Raw genomic sequence first — 15,812 nt, 5'->3', positions numbered from 1 at the left:
AATAAAAACAAAGTTTTTTGCTCTTGGATTCAATCTATAACTTGGACTTTTGCAATAGTTTATTTTTAACAAGATTTTTTACAATGACTATCGGAAAAGCCTCTAACAAAATTTATATTCCTACCATGCATAAATCTAAATAAATCGTTGATTTTGCAAAATCTGATGACATCACGGAAGGGTGGAATTACTTGAAAGGAGTTATGAGATTAATCAATGTTCCACTTTAATAAAACATTTCTGTTGGGTAGTATTTGATATTTCCTATATTTGCATATTAAAATGGAAGTCGCTTTAAATACATTTTATCGTGTTCCTTATTGACTATAAGTTTACTCTGTTCGACTTAGGCTTTCAAAGTTCCAATAAATGCACACCCCACATAGAAGAGCTCTGATATCAAAATTAGCGTATTGAATTAGAACGTTTAACTTTATCTAGATAACCATCATACAAAACACAAACACCTAAGCATCAGGATCTGAAGAAATAACACAAACAACGCCTTGCATAATCATGTGTCGCGCACTGTTCGTTATCTTCGCTTCCTATTGCTTCATAAAAACTCTTACAAAAAGATATATTGCTGAATCCAGTAAATGTTCTACCAAGCTCCTATCTTTTCTCCTCACGAAAATATTAACAGCTTTGAAGAAGAAACTTTATGTGTACTGTGCGACTACATATGCCAGAAGTGGTGTAAATCAAACGTGGTTTCTAAACAATTGTAAAGTACTTTAGTAGATTTGAAAAGGCAAAACTTTTCCCAAATCAACATCCAAACGTATGACTTTTCAACACTTTACACGACCATTTCTCACGGTCAATTAAAGAAAAGACATTTTGACATGAACGACAGCTTCTTCTTCAACAAAAATGGAAAACGCAAATATCCATATTTATTCAGTCATTCAAAAACTTACTTTGTTTAACACCACTCTGATTCCACGCACAAGTACTCTGAACTTGAAATAAAAATATGCTGGAGTTCCTCATTGACAAAATATTCGAGGTCTTTGGTGATTAGGTCTTCAAAGAGTCTGTCGGAATTCCCATCGGCACGCATTGTGCTCCTTTGTTGGCTGACCTGACCTGGGTTTTTTTTCATTCGTATGAAGCAGAATTTATTCAAAAACTTCTATATGAGAAGACAAAATATATTGTTGTGACCTTCAATACGACATTTAGATATATCGACGACATTTTATCTGTTACCAATAATAATTTCCATTCATATGTCGATTCGATACATGTATATCCCAGTGAACTCGAAATAAAATACACCGCAGAGTCATCCACTTCTGCGTCATACTTAGATATTTTATTGAAAGTAGATATTAACGGCAAACTAACAACAACTCACTCTTATGATAAAAGGAATGATTTAATTTTTTTCATCGTCGACTTCCCATATTTATGTAGCAATATTCCATTATCACCTGCATATTGTATTTATGTATTTCAACTTATTCGATACGCAAGAGCTCTGTTCTGCGTATGGTCAGTTTTTAAATCGAGACACTCTACTGACAGGTTGATAGTGGAGGTGTTTCAACAATCTCGTTTAAAGTCAGCATTTCGCAAATTCTATAGTCGGTATAACGATATAATTTGTCAATACAACCTATCATTGGGTCCAATGGTGTCTGACGTGTTTCATACCGATTGTTAGGAGTTCTTGGCACACTGATTTTGACTACGGATAACTCCGTTTACTTTGTCAAGATATAGGGCTCACGGCGGGTGTGATCGGTCGAAAGGGGATGCTTACTTCTCCTAGACACCTGATCCCACCTTTGATGTGTCCAGGGATCCGTGTCTGTCCAATTATCTATTTTGTATTGCTTAAAAGAGTTATGAGATTGATCACTGTTCATTATCTTCACCTTCGCTCATCTCCGACTGATTGGGAAAATACAGGAAATTGCATTGTTTAGGCCTACCCAAAATAAATCTCCAAATATCAGAAAATGCAATAATTTGTGGCTTTTAACTCTGTGAAAACTTATAATACATGAAAACCAACCCTTGTATGCAACGTTGTCGCTAATGCTAAATCCGACACAAGAAAATATGTAAGCAAGTGACAAATCGCGATCCACATGTCAATATGTCTGATGTAATGTGATAAAATGTGTTTGCTTTGTTGATCCAAGTAATGACCCCCCCCCTTCCCCAGTGATAGATGTATTTCAAAATGAACAGGGTAATGCTTACTTGGCAAATCATTAATTCGAATATAATATCCTTGTTTTAATCTATTATTCGACCATACATAAAGAGAAAGATGTTTTACAACAGTGATTTGCGTACAAGTAGATGCAAATATTGACAACGAGAAAACAACATGTGTATCAAACCGAAGGAGAGAGAAAAAAAATAGTTCTGGCTCTGGTGGTTAAGGGGATGTGTCCCCATACCAAACCAGGTTATATAAAAATAACTTGCGTTCCTCAATTGGAATTCGACCAATCAAAGACAAGGATACAATAAGAATTAAATTATTAGCATTTAAAGCACGTACACGTGCCCAAAATCTGGTCTCAGTAGACCGGTGGTAGACACTTCGTGATCAGGAGGTCGTGAGTTTAAACCCCGTGTGTGCGATCGTAAAAAACAGGATATGATTGTCTACATAAAAATAGTCCAGTCAAAATAGTGGATATTGGGGGTCAACCTTGAACTAATTGCAACAGAAATTCTGATTACAGAGCATCAACAGGTAGACCCTAGACAATATATATTCCAAAATCCACTGAAATCCACCGAGCACTTTTCGGGTAATTCTAGTTTGAAAATAGGTAGCTTAAATGGTATTTTATCGCCATTCATGGATATATACGTTCTCAGGTTTGTCGATTTCCATACAGTTTGGAAGACGCGAAACATGAAAGGCAGATAAAATATCGTATAAAGTACTAGAGTGACATACAGTTATTGATATTTAAACAGGTATATATATATATATATATATATATATATATATATATATACATATATATATATATATATATATATATATATATATATGTGTGTGTGTGTGTGTGTGTATGTATGTGTGTGTGTGTGTGTGTGTGTGTGTGTTATGTGTGTGTGTGTGTGTGTGTGTGTGTGTGTGTGTGTGTGTGTGATCTACCTGTTTAAATATCAATAACTAATAATCTATTTTTCAAAATTCTCCGAGTACTTTTCAAGTAAATCTTGCATGAATATAGGGGGTTGGTGTAATACTAACTTTGTTTTGAAAGCGAAGTTGACATCAATAAAGATAAAAGAAAAATATTCATTTGAAAGCGTAATTCAGCACACAAATCATTATGTTTAAGCATCATCTGACACATCATCGTTATTATCATAATCCATACAAAGTACATGTATATTTTCACTAATAGATTTCTTGTTTAATTCACATCATTTCGTTCAATGCATACTTGTAATATTTTGCTGTGAAAGTTCGAACAGGATAAACGTCATTTCCCCATTTCTGCTTATTAACTTTGGCTGGCTTGCAACAAAATATGCAGTGATTTTTGAAGTCAAAAATGCTTTTGGATCGTAGCTCCACTGCATCCATATTGTCTGTCTCATATGTTTGTTTTCTTTTAGCTTGTAAAATTCTTCTTTTATCTGTAAAATTCCTTCTACATTGTTTATGAACTACATCACCAGGTTTGGAAAATATTGTTCCTTGACGCTCTTGACTTGCATTATTCAAGCCCAAACTTCCCTTTTCCATCACAATTTGTCGTTCTGAACAAGGCACAGTTTCACAGCAAATGATGCACAATTCTCCAGTTGATGCCATAGCTGAAAAATATCGTTAGGTATTGATAAAATTTAAAAAAAAAAAAAAAAACAACATTCCTCTAAAATGCTAACATTTTAACATAAACGGTGTTCCATACTTTGAAAAATTGACCAGAACGGCATGGACATAAATACTGTATTACTTCATCATTGTTACGTATTTGCATTCATAATGCATAAATAAACGTTTTATTTATTTGTTTATCTTAGATATGAGACAACAAAATACATTACAACGTTCTAAGTTGTATTGTAAATGCATTTGGCCTAATGTAAATACGAGAATAAAATCTGCAATTACATTGAATTTTTGAGTGAATATTTGGTGTAATCAAGGCAATTTTTGAAAATTTGATTAATAGTAAGTTCACTTACCTGTTAGAAATGCACTATATAGAGGAACACTCAAAGGAATCGGCATTTTATGTATTATCTCCGTACATTGTTATCATTTCATGTATTGTTTACGTCATACACTCATGACGTCGCAATGGAAAATCAAGTATGGAATATCACTCAGGACATCGGTTTTGAACAAATATTACGCGAAATAATTATTTTGAATTCTCTGAAACGGCTCGATAGAAATCGGTGGATTTTTGATCAGATATTCCTTTTTACTTATACATCATGTCTGTATTAATAAAAATTCTGTTGCAATTAGGTAAAGTTAAATTTTTAATTTGACTGGACTAAAAGGCCCCAAAAAATTCTCGGATTTAAACGTGTCTTGGATAAAGCTTAATATGTGTTTTGAATAAGTTAAATACATGCCAAGTATACTATCTCAACTTAATTCAAAGTTATTTCTTATTTTATAGCATTATTACGTCATGAATAAGAATTTTCCCGCCTTTTTCAAAAAGAGCTTGATAACTGTTAAATTTCATACAGATTATTGCCTAGGAAAAGCTGTGCCCACCCGTCCAGCAAAATGAAATTAATATATATTGTGTATTAATGTGTTTGAATATAAATTTCTTCGACACATGGGCTGTATGTTTTCTGAAAGGAAAATCCCCTGAATTAATGAAAATTTGCATTGACTTTTGCATTTTTGGCTAATTTATGCCAACTTCACGCTCTTGTCATACAACACTAAGCAATTTTGGATCAAATTAAATGTAGTTTGGATTTGCTCATATATTCCTTATTTGAATGCCAAATTTTGGGACTCCTACTGAAATCATCTATTTTCTGAGCCAGGTAACTGTAGAAACTGTTCCTACTTTTTTCTCCTTTGTCGAATGTTCGGCATTTAGAAGTACAAATCACGGGCCTCTTGGATATAACATGAAAAACAGATGTCCCCTATCTCGACAGACGTTGACATAGTAAAGATCCCTCATAGCTACGGCTCTGAGACGTCATCAGCTGTAAGTGATGTACCTCAAATCTAAACCTATATTTAGCGATGGTTCTTTAATGCGCCAATGACTGCTTCGAGATTCAGTGTTGAAGGTTATATACATTCCTTGATCCCCACTTCTGAATGTCAAGCGGTATTGTGAAGGAGAAATCGCGATTTATAGTTACGTAATTAACAAGTTTGATCCAGTCTAGCACGATCAGGGTTATAACTGACGATGACCTGGTTGCGAAGCGAACGCTATGCCACTGAGCTATCGCAACTGATTGTATATTTAGTGGCACCCATTCTTTTTCAAATGGAACGAACATATCATTCTAACAAACCAAAATATAAGAAATGTGGTAATTTCAAGTAGAAGAACTGAACAGTACATCAGTGGACAGTACAATTCGCTTTACATTGATCCTTTAAGGGTGGGTCAATACAGATTAATCTCATCAATTGGTGAAAAACTAATAAATAACTTCATTATACGGCCATCATTAGACAGGACGTTTTATATTATGGCGCTGTCCGTGCGTCTGACTTTCTGTCTGTCTGGCTAGCAGGTTTGCTGGCTGTACGTCCGTCCGGGGTCATGTTTTCCGGACTTTTTTCCGTAACGGATGCATGTATAACTTTGAAATTTGGTAACTATTTCTCCTTCAAGAATTGTGATAGTGAGTTTGCATTTCATCTGGATTGGTCAATCCTTGACCTACGTTAGGACTATAAGTAGGTCAAACAGTTTCCGGACTTTTTTCTTTCAGATACATATATTGCCATGACATTTACACATAAGCTTCATTTCAGAGGAATACAAGTGCAGTTTGCATTTCAACTGGATTGGTCCGTTCGTTCGTGACCTACATTAGGACTAAAAGTAAGTCAAACAGTTTTCCGGACTTTTTTCATCATGGATACAGACATTGTCCTGAAATTCAGTCACAGACTTCCTCATGGCAAATTACAATTTCAGTTTAAATTGCAGCTGGATTACTTCGTCCTTGACGTGTTTTGGGGCTAAAAATAGGTCAAGCAGTATTCCGGACATTTTTTTCATTACAATACAGATATTGCGCTGAAATTTAGTCACAGGTTTCCTCTTGGCTTCCTCTTAGAATATTACAAGTTCAGTTTGAATTTCAGTTGGATTGGTCTGTCCTTGACCCACTTTTGGGCTAAATATAAGTCAAAACGTTTTCTGAACTTTTTTCATTACGGATACAAATATTGCCCTGATATTTAGTCAAAGGCGTCCTCTCGGGGGTAGACAAGTGCAGTTAGCATTTCAGCTGGATTGGCGCACTATGACCTACATTACTCTAGGGGTAGAAGTAGGTAATTCAGTTTTTAAGATTTTTTTTGGTATTGCTCTGAAATTTAGTCACAACCTCCCTCTCAGAGAAATACGTAATCAGTTCAAATTTCAACTTAATGGTGCACAATGACCTGCTTTAGGGCTAAACGTAGATCAAATGGTTTCCTGGACTTTTTATCATCATAGATAGATATTGCACTGACATTTTGTCACAACCTTACTCAACTAGAGAGAAATAGACAGAGAAGCACTGGAAATGCCACCACACTGTTGATTATTCAAACTCCAAGTTTTTGACGCAACCCACGTCTTTATCAAGGGTTATGTATTACATAAACAAAGATCCATCTCCGCTCAAAGGACATAAGCGCCGAGCATACACCTAAATTTTGAAGTCCTTCGCCGGCAATGATGTAGTCTCCATATGAGTAAACCATTCGCAAGAGATATGTTAAACAATATACAATCAATCAATCTTCTTCCTACTGTCAGTACACTGATTAAATTGAACAGCTCATTCATTCTTTCATTCTTCGCTCCTCTTTTTTGAAAATTATTCGTCCACTTTCTCTTGTCTTTGTTATACTCCTCTTGACCTCCCTGTCCTTATATCTGTACTGCATCAGCCTCTCCTTTACTTTCTCCGACATCGTCCCAACTCGCTTCACTTTTACCACTCTTCTTCAAAGTATCCCCTCTTATCCACGGTGGACTCTTCTATTCGGTCAACTCAATCTCCTCTGTTGTCTCAATAAACATTTTTTTGCAAAGCTTCACTCACCTCCTCTACACCTTTTAGCTCCATCAGTTCTTGGAACCTGTTCCTCAACTCCACTCTATACTTCTTCCTGATCTCCGGTCTCTTCCATTTCCTAATGTCATACTTCTCTCTTTCTTTGTTCTTTTGCATTACTTTTGTCGTTATTTATTTTCACGAAGCTGTGATCTCTGTCTACATGAGCATCCTTCATAGTATCCATCACTGATGACCTCATCTGTTATGATACCAGTGCGTGATATATCTGGTCCTCTGTTAAACTACCTGTTGATGTTCATGTTGTCCTGTAGATCTCTTTGTGTGGGAATATAATTCCTGTGATTACCATCCTATTTGTACTAGCACATTCGCACAGAGTACCACCATTTTTATTTATCTCGCCCACTCCATGCCTTCCTATCACCCACTATCTGTTCCTTTATCGGCCTAATTTGTTTGTGTATACACTAGCACTACTATCACCTTCCTGTATGCCGAATAGAACCTTGCACTGGTGACCCTACTGCTTACCGGCCTCCATTCTATAAGACTCTTCTGCGTGTCCTGTGACATCATCAGCGTCATCCCTCTACTGTGATGATCACTGCCTGTATACACTTATTTATTCTGTTGCCAGACTTGTTCTGCTATTTTATGTCCATTTACACTCGCTTATATCGATAATATTCACCCTGTACTATTTTCTCATTTCCCATCAGCGTTTTACGCCTGCAGCTTACATTGCGAGTATATTCCACGTCCCCGCCTCGTGATATGTTTGGGGCTACAATCGACCTGGTCGGGTGCTGGGCTTCTGGAAGGTTTTAGTCCAAAGTTGTCATGCTGTCGTCTCGACTCTCACTATTCTCGGTCATGACGGTTTCTATTGTCATCAGTTTCTGTAAAACTACTCTTTGGTGATGGGATGCTAATCCCGACCCAACCCTCAACATGGAGGGCCAAGGGTTTTCGTTAGGGGTCTCTTTCCCTTAGACGACCGCAATCCCATGCGCACAAGCTCCATCTGCCCGGCTTTGGAATTAGTTTTCCTGTAATACAAGAATAGACCTAAGATTTATGCCAACTCCAGAAATTAGAAATTAACCTTGGGTTGAATAGTACCCACTATCCATCTGTTTCTATGAGGATGTATTATATATAAAGACGTTATGTACCTGCAGAGGATTACATATTGGTACCCTTTTTAACAATTCTGCTAGTCAAAAGTGAGAGCTTAAAGCGAGAGATGGCAATCACATATACACTAACACCATCACACGAGACGCATCAAACATCCTTTAACTAACTCTACTAAAAATAATTTTGAATTTCATAATTGATAAGCCTAATTTTTGTCATTCAATGAAAGTTTGCGGTTCTAAGCATGTTTAATAATCTTGTACTATATTTGTATAAAAAGGGCGACTTCTATCTCGAATTAATTAGAAACGGAATTAACAAAGCAAAACCACATAAAAGAAAGAACCTCCTTACGGTGAAAAAAATCTAATAATTCCGTCATACCATGCGTTTCAACACATACATATCCGTTTTTCAAATAATCAAAAATAACCTTCCTACCCAATAGCCGACGCAGGCATGAAAACAGTTCAGACAAAAAATCTAAAACCATCAAAGGTAAACACGTCCTTCACTTAAATACATCCTTACCAGAGTCAGAACCTGTTTACCAGTAATATCAAAGACACTATTATCACCACTAAATGCAACAAACACAGATGTGCTATATGCTCGTACAATACACAAGGGCCGGGTTTTTTCTTAAAATATCGGAAGTAGATTTACAGTAAAAACGTCAATGACATGTGTTAGTTCCAACGTTATTTTGTAATGGCTTAGAGACGAACTTAGAAAACGCAATGCAAGACTCTCTGGACGGAAAGGAGAACTACTTGAGAGTTTCAGTTGGAACCGTATTTTCTCTGTCATATCAATTAAATAAATGACATTCAATACTATTGAACGTTTTTCACTATAAATCAATTCTTGATTAAGTCGATATGCTTAAACCGTAGTTTAGGTTAAATATATAATAAACAATACATCATAATTCTTTATAAAGGGTTGGATTGCATATGTTTAAAACAATAAGAGCCCCCCCCCTCTCTCTCTCTCTTTCTCTCTCTCGAATTAAGAAAATCGATAATTAAAATTTTGATATATCCATATGTCTCTAAATTTCTATTTTTAAAGAGGTTCGCATCTGACATTTGGACTGACACACAATTTTTCAACTGGATAGAGTTCAGCAATAAATGTGTCATATGTTTGCACCAATGGGATCAACACTGAACCAGTAAATACTTAGTTGTAGCATCCTGCGCAGTTGTTCTCAAACGCTCAGGAGCTAACTTCCTTAAGTTGTTGAATGTGTATTAATAGTAAATGTCTATGTATAACTTCTTTTTATAAAATAAAATACACTATAAATAAGATTATACACATCTGTATATATACATGTATATCTATCTCGTAATCCTTAACTTCACATGTAACGGTTTATTGCCTTTTAACTTATACCACTTACGTGGATGAATTGATGCGAGATGATGTCACTGTAAACAGTCCTTGCGATTAACTTTTTTATTACAGCCCATAGGGCAAGCGAGAGCATAAAAAATGGCAGCTCAAATAAATTCCACTACCCCAAATGCTAGTTGTTCAACAATGATTCAAAATTTCTTGAAAGTTTCTACATTTTAATTAAATATTACAATTTGGATTGCAAGTTTCAGACAAGACTTCAAGCTCGCTTTCAACTTCTAAATTAACGTCTCCATCCATTTAAAACATTGTTGTGACGTCAGTTCTTTGTCTTGACAGTACTTTATTTTTCATACGGTACTGAACATAGTCCAGTATTATTAAGAGCAGGCCAATATTATGAGAAATATTGGACTGACAGTAAAAACCAGGAATAAAGACCACTCTTCGTTGTGCGAGAAAACATATTTATTATTTATCAAATACAATATTCAAGGCGTGAAATATTCCAGTAAATTATACGAAATGAGTGTTTCGTGTATAATCCGATTTTACTGTATATGAAATCGTTTAGGCACCACAGGTATAAATTCATGTCACAATCATTCATTTAAATAGCTCTTATCCTTGGACGAATTTGGCTCCACTTGTTTGGCACGCTGTTTTTGGCTATATTTAGATCTAAAACTTCATAGTTATTTCGGATTTCAAACATTTCGGTTGAGCATCACTGAAGAGACATTATTTGTCGAAATGCGCATCTGGTGCATCAAAATTGGTACCGTATAAGTTTTACATACATGCACATTGAAGTCGTAAATTCACTGTTACATCCCCGACAGTGATGTTTATTTCTTTTCTCGATCCAAAGGAAACACTTTCATTGAGCTTCACTTTCTTCGGCTCCGGTGGGGACACTGTGATGACCTGTGACCAGTTTTTTCCCGCTATAAGTTGCTCGTCAACACCCGCAGCATATGGGCGTGTGGCGGCAGTAGCCCGAAGAGAGTGATTTGTAAAACAAAAACAAACAAAAAACAAAAAAACAAAAACAAAACAAAAAACATCTAATCCTGCCTCTCTACACATTTTGGCCACAATCTGTTGCAGTTGATGTACCCCGACTGGGACGTCGTCGTACCATACATTCCCCTTAGGAGCGATTTTTGGTATGAGCTATAATGCATTGCATTTTCCACTACTGGGGCTACAAATGATTGAAAAGAAATTTGTATCCAACAAAATTAAACAAAATAAACACTGTGAAAAAGATTGTTAATATATTTAGGAGAATTTGTAGAAATGATGAATAATCTTACCGCAAACTCATGTACTTTTCAATCATCTGAATCCATTTCTTCAAGGCACCCGGACTGAATGCTGAAGGAGGACTGCGGCTTCTGTTTTTATACCAGTTATAGGCCTACGTGTCAGTATCATATTATTAGGGTTTCCAGAAAGGAACGGGGGGGAATCAATGTTTTGTTTTATCTAAAAGATTCTTTCCGAACACCCTTTACGTACCCTCATTCACCCAAAAAAGAAAACCAGTTTTGTTGAGTACAGTCTTCAGACAATAGAAGCATTCGAATTGCTTTCCATGAAGAACAAAACCCTTTTTTGAGGAGTACCGTATTATGACAATTGAAATGATGAGCTAACAGTTTTTTGTGAATTAAAGACAAGATTTGACCTCGTGTGCCATTAAAGTTTATGAATTCCTAATATATTAAATATTAAAAACAAATCAGAAACGAAAGGTGTAAATATATTTGTCTATACCAATGTATATTTGTACGTGTTTTTTTTTTTTTTTTTTTTTTTTGTGCGTTCAAATGCATTTGTTTTTAGATAGAACAATGTTTTAAGATACAAGACTCCGATGGTGAATTGTGTCAGATACGGGACTGATCACTCGCCGCTACGCGGCTCGTACCATTCCCGTATCTGACATAAAAGACCATCGGAGTCTTGTATCCCTTACATACTAAGATTGATATACAATGTACTATGAGTTGGTTGTACTCTGTGTTAAATGCACGACTGTATCCTGTGTAGGAATGGTTGTATACAAATCACATTTGGCCACGGTGTTGCAGGAAACTGATTTACATAATTTGACCCGTGTTTACTTACATGTATAAGAATTTATCATGCTTATATGTAGTCTCTACCATGCCATTTCATGATTTAATACTAAAATACATTACTCAACAAATGAGTACACTTTACAATTTGAATGCTCATACTTCAGATTGGAAGTTACAAATGAATATTGAAAAATCTAATGCAATGATTTTTTAAAATAAAAACAACAATGAATTATATGTATGATTTTTATTATAAATACAACATTGTACATGTATCTACGACAGTGAAATTGTATTTACTTCACTTGGATTTTAAAGCTTTGTGAATTTGCATTTAATTTTGATAGAAGATGTGATTTGAACTTTTTTCTACAATCTTTTAGAAATACGCTGTGTCTTAATTCTTTGAGATGGATTGTTCTTCTCGTTTGCGTCAACAAGGACAAGGACTTCTTTGACGTATTGGACTGTACTTCCATGGGTCAGTTGATCAGCATGCCATACCAAAATAACCATGGTAATGCAACTTTGATAAGTTATGAAATTTTGACAATTTCATCGCATATTTTGATCAATGTCATATGTATTGAAGAATCCACACTATCATTTTCCCTGAAAGTCAAACAATATTTCACAAAACCTTCTGAATTATAACAAAATTAACAATGAAAGTAAAGTGATGAAATTAATTTACAATCCAGTCATCAAAAAGGAAAATAAATTCTACGAATGTCCACTGTTAAGAGTCTGATAATAGCTACAGTCGCGTCGTCGTACCGAGTGACTATGAAGAGATGGGGGGTGGGGGGGCGGAAATTGCTATTAGCAACCGTGTTCATTTTCATATTCTAACGACCTTGGTTAACTATAAAATTAATTCTTCAATGACATTTTACATTAATTTGTACCATATTCCGTTTATAGATTGATGACTCAAATTCCCCCTGTGCGATTAGATCTAGTCTATAATAGGGGGGGGGGGGGGATTCGAGTCAGAATTATAAAATCATTGATGACTGTATCACTAAAAATAACTCAAATTTGGTGTAGACATGCATCAAATAAAGAATTATAAGTTTTATTTATTATCATTTAATTATGTTTACTTCATATAAACGCGCGCCATATGACATAGAGCGTTGTTCTGCTGAAATGTATGATGATTTCCAAACCTCGCTATAAACGCCGGCACTATAGGAGATTGGATCATATTTCAATAACGGACTCCAGAAAGACTGCCCTCAATACGTCAGTAGAGCTCTCCTGTGTAGGAGGTGCATTTAGTGGAACTTTGAATGCTTAGGTGGGACAAAGTGGTACTACAGTCAGTGAGAAAGATGATAAGATATATGAAAACCGACTTCTTTTTTTAAATACTTGATGTAGAAAATATTGAATACTATCAAAAGAAATGTTGTACTAAAGTGGAAACATATATACAATGCCATATTTCCAAGCAATGTCCTGGATATGATAGGTAGGAGCAACAAACTAACGTGATATAATAAAAATTCCAAGTATTTAATTACTTATTGAATACTTATCATTTACTTAGTTCGTGTATCAGTCTAGATTGGGTGATGAAACTGCGTATGATACACTTACTGAGCAGATTCACTAATGCAGTGATGAATATCTGTCCCACTCCCACGTGTAAACAAGTTGTTTTGCACCTTACTAAGTATGTGAGTTTTCCAAAGGGAAATAACTCGGACTTATCTCGAAACCGGCGTATTATCTTAAGCTCTGTTGGTTCACAATGTGTAATTTCAGCCCAGGCCATTAGGCCCCAACCGCCAAACATATTGCTTGCATACACACAAGCGCGCGTCGGTATCGTTCGTTTTGCCTCTTATCCTTCCAACACTACGACGAAGAAGAAGTCGAGAGTCATCACAAAACGGTACATTTTGCCATCGAATACGGATCCAAAATACACATGCATTGACCAAGCGTAAGCGTGCATACGATGACGTCTTGTAAGCATGGGTCCAACTACTGGGCGTCTTGAACGTAACCCTACCTCCCTCAGTCGATCACGTGCCGTTTGGGGCAAAAATTATGTTGTTGTGCTTACCAGCCGTCTGGTTTGCTGTAATAGTGACATGCAGAAACCGGTTACGTAGATGTACCAGTCGAATTTGACGGTCTTGGCGTTGTGTCGTTACTTTTGAACGACCGCTACATGGTCTATCGTTTGTTGTGCCAGTCGTTCTTAGACGACTCATAAATATCGTAATGGTTATCCGAGACACATAAAATCGATCTGCAACGTCATGTTGACACATCTCTGCTGCATTACTTCACAACAACTTCGTGAGCCCGACTAAATCACGTTTTGTGAACATAATTAAACCAGATATTTAAAGACCATTGTGAAATCGAAAAACAGTAATTGGGTTAATGCAGTCAGCATTCTTACGAAAATCGAATAAAGTTAAAATGACGTTGCATGTATATGGAGCGCCAAATTAACATAAACTTAAATAATTGAAGATATCTTTTTAAAGATATCATCAATTCATTCGATGCGCGCAACAATTTAATCAAATATATCTTCAAATAACTAATGATATTCTAAATTCTGAATTACTGTGCGCATTAATTGAATTAATGATAGCATTAATTCTTCAGCTGAATAGAAGCGCGCTTTAATTGAATTAATGATCTCTTCAAATGAATTAATGATACCAACAATTGAATTGATGCGCGCTACATTGAATCGAAGAGAACAACAATTGATATAATGAGCGCATTATATCAATTGATTCGAGCAATAATTGAATTGATGCGCGCATTAAATATCAATTCATTTGATGAGAGCAATAATTGATTTAATGCGCACATTAATTCAAGTATTGTTCTCGTCCATCGAATTAATGATATCTTAATTCATTTGAAGAGAGCAATAATTCTTTTAGAGAGAGAGAGTAACTATATGATTAAAGATATCTTCAATTCAACATATCTACAATTGAATTAATGATCTCTTTAATTGAATTGTTGCTCTCTTTAAAAGAATTGATGCGTGTATTAATTCTTTATATAAAAGCATTGCAAATAATTAAAGATGTCTTCTATTGAATTAAGGAGATCATCAAATTATTTATACCGATTTCTAAATTAATCTTTGCGAGCAATATTTCTACGAAATTGATGCTCTCATCAATTGAATTGAAGAGAGAAATAATTGAATTAATGCACGCATTAAATAAATCATTTCTCTCTTCAATTCAGTCTATGCACGCAATAATTCCATTGACGAGAACAATAATTGAATTCGAACGCGCATTAATTTATTTGATGAGAGCAATAATTGATTTAATGTGCTTACTAATTCAATTAAAGAGAGCAATACTTGAATTGATGACATCTTCAAATAATTGAAGATATCTTCAATTATTTGAGTTTATGTTAATTTGGCGCTCCATACATGTACGTGTATAAAATTTATACCACCTATTAGCGTCTAGCCTACCACCTGATGATTGTTAAAGAGCACATTAGTAAATAAAAAATAAAACACACATCAGCTAAGTTCACAATAACTTTAAATGAAATGTATCATTTCTTTCATTGTGTGTTTTTTGTTTTTGTTTTTTTTTGCTTAATATATTTATATATATACGGAACCAAATCTCCTAGCAGCATGTAACCAGCGCGCTTTATATGTATATATAAATATTTCGAATGCAATGTGTATCATGTATGATCCTCTTAAATGGACGTTAAATAACTGTATCCCAATTCCATTCTCAATGACCGTGTAGCGTGTGACAGCGTGGCGAGAATTCCATCGTCATCGAAAGCAAGTTTATTGACTTGCTTAGATGGTCGAGCGGTCTAGCGCGCTGGTTACATGTTGCTAGGAGATTTGGTTCCGCAGGTCTTGAGTTCAACCCCTGGTAGGGGGCGGAAGTGAAATTTTCTGTGCTTTATATCAAATATTTCTTCACTTAGGGGAGTTATGTTCATTTAAGA

Source organism: Ostrea edulis, chromosome 7, assembly GCF_947568905.1.
Source record: "Ostrea edulis chromosome 7, xbOstEdul1.1, whole genome shotgun sequence".
In the NCBI taxonomy this organism is placed as follows: domain Eukaryota; kingdom Metazoa; phylum Mollusca; class Bivalvia; order Ostreida; family Ostreidae; genus Ostrea; species Ostrea edulis.
This window is presented reverse-complemented; position numbering follows the sequence as displayed.